Here is a 2,562-nt window from a genome sequence, read left to right as displayed (position 1 = left end):
AACTGCTTCCTAGAGACTTTAATTATTTATTTTTAATTCTCCTTTATTCCATTCGATGCCGTGATCAGTATGTTGAGTGTTTCAGACTTTACAGGGCATAAACGAGTTGGAGATTGGAAAGGAAGCTAGCAAAAATGGAAGGAACACAAGAATTTGAGGAGATAACCAGCGAGAAGTGACGCGGTCGCATGGCTCACGCGACCGCGCGAAGGAGAGCGAATCGCAGTGACGCGACCACATGGCTCACGCGGCCGCGCGGATTGGAAAAGCTCAGGCGACGCGGTAGCGGGGACGATGCGAACACGTGGCAAGGAAAAACGCAGATGACGCGTCCGCAAGGATGACGCGATCGCGTGACATGTGCGATCTGCATAATCTGTAGAATTCGTTGGGGGCGATTTTGGACCTTATTTCGACCCAGTTTTCGGCCCGGAACAGCAGACTAGAGCCAGAGAATATGCAGAAACAAGAGGAGAACATTCATTCTAGACAGTCAACAGTTTTAGATCTAGTTTTACTCCCTTAGGTTTTTCTCTCTAGGTTTTAGAATTTTAATTTTTAATTGGTCTTAGCATTGGAACATTGAGAAGAGTTATTTCCTCATCAAGACTTCGTCATTCTAGTTCGTTCTCTTAATTTGGTTTCATTCTTCCATGTTCTTTGCTTTGTTCAATTTTGTTATTTGAATACTTTTATGACTATTTAATACAAGAATTATTTCTTCCTTTTAATCTATTTCTCCATTCCAATAATCATGTCTTCTTTCAATTCCCTTTCACGTGTTATGGATTTATTATTTACAATGAGTGAGTAGTTTCTTCACTTGATGGGGAGTTGATTAAAAGGAACTCTTGAGTTGGAAGGATTGAAAGAAAAATTATAATTGGGTTAACTGTTGAATTGCTATCCTGTCACCAACGCCAATCCCTTTTGAATTAAGTGGGTTGCAGCTTGTGAACAGATCTAGCATTCCAACTTGTTTGACTTTCCTTTACTTAGTAAAGGATGACCAAACAGAACAACCATTAATTATAAATTAATCTTAAAATCACTCCATCAACAATAGAACTTCCAACTAATCAACTCCCAGTCAAGGCTTTTATTCATATTATTTAAATTTCCTCAATTTAATTTTCAATTTACTTAACTCAACTTCTTGGAACATCTGATTAATAAAATAGCACACTTTCTGCAACTCGTTGGGAGACGACCTGGGACTTAAAACTCCCAGTAATTTTTAATTTAAACTCTCTGTGACATATTTCTAAATTGATAGGCAGATTTTTGGTGAGTTAAGAACTATACTTGCAACGTAACTATTTTAATAATTTTTAATTCACCAGCTTCTGCATCTCATCAATTTTTGGCGCCATTGTCGGGGAGTTGCAATAGAGTGCTGAATTTATTAATTAGAATTTATTTCTTTGCATTTTATTTTATTTTGCTACTATGAGTTGCATGTTTCTTCTGTCAAATGACGCGTTCACTTCCTGATCCGCGCTTGCTAATATTTGATCCTGAAATTGAAAGGACTATTTCACGAATAAGGCGAGAACAGCGTCGGTTAGCCCGCTCTGAGGGCGGATCTGAAAGTGAACTTGAGGAAGAAACCAGCCCCCGTTCTACTGATTCGATTGTTTTACGTGCAGAAGACATGGCATCTAGGAGAGTTACCATCCAGGAGGAAGGAGCCCCTGATTTTACAATGCAACCATTTCAAGCGCATCATCCAGCGGTAGCTACAGGTTTCGAAATAAAGACCACACTGCTAAATTTGATGCCCAAGTTTCATGGCCTACCTGCTCAAGAGCCTATCAAGCACTTGAGAGATTTCCAGGCAGCCTGTTCTACTATCAGGCGTGACGGTACTGATGAAACTTCAATTCTGCTGAAAGTTTTTCCGTTTTCTCTTGAGGGAAAAGCAAGAGAGTGGTACTACACTCAACCTCTAGCAAATGTATCCAACTGGGATACACTCAGAAAGGAGTTTTTGGAAAAATTCTTTCCATCTAAAGTTACTGATAAACTGAGGAAGGATATCTCCACAATTGTTCAGGATGACAATGAGACTCTCTTTGAATACTGGGAGCGCTTCAATAATCTTTTGGAAGCATGCCCCCACCACATGATTGACAAGATAGTGCTACTCAGCTATATCACACAGGGTATGAGGCCCCAAGATAAGACCACATTAGAAAGTGCCAGCAATGGGTCTATGAAGAAGTACAAGACCACGGATGAGGCTTGGCAATTGATCAGTGATTTAGCTGAATCTACTAGGAACCACAGACAGAAGCAGGGCCGTTCAAAAGCTGTTGCAGAAGTATCCTCTAGTAGAGAGACTGCTGCTCTAACTCAAAGCATCTGTGAAATGACCAACTTGCTGAAGCAAATGCAATTGAATCAACAACAAGCTCAGCAAGCTCAACCTCCCCCACCATAGCAAAACCAACAACTAGTCCCACAAAGAGTTTGCGGAACTGTGCTGATTATAGCCATTACACTGATGAATTCCCGCAGCTCCAACAAGAAGACAACATGGTGGCATCCACTCACAACTTC

At 40.6% G+C, this 2,562-nt stretch overlaps 1 non-coding gene across 1 annotated transcript; it reads right to left on the bottom strand.

Moving 5' to 3' along the window:
• Nucleotides 1–2,023: 2,023 nt before the first annotated feature.
• Nucleotides 2,024–2,131, bottom strand: LOC112762021 (small nucleolar RNA R71). The gene has a single exon (XR_003182383.1). It is a non-coding gene; the product is annotated as a small nucleolar RNA R71 (small nucleolar RNA).
• Between the last annotated feature and the right edge of the window lie 431 nt (nt 2,132–2,562).

The sequence above is a fragment of the Arachis hypogaea genome, chromosome 16, assembly GCF_003086295.3.
Source record: "Arachis hypogaea cultivar Tifrunner chromosome 16, arahy.Tifrunner.gnm2.J5K5, whole genome shotgun sequence".
Classification (NCBI taxonomy): Eukaryota; Viridiplantae; Streptophyta; class Magnoliopsida; order Fabales; family Fabaceae; genus Arachis; species Arachis hypogaea.
Note: the sequence above shows the minus strand (reverse complement) of the source record. Positions and strands in the feature narration are given on the sequence as shown.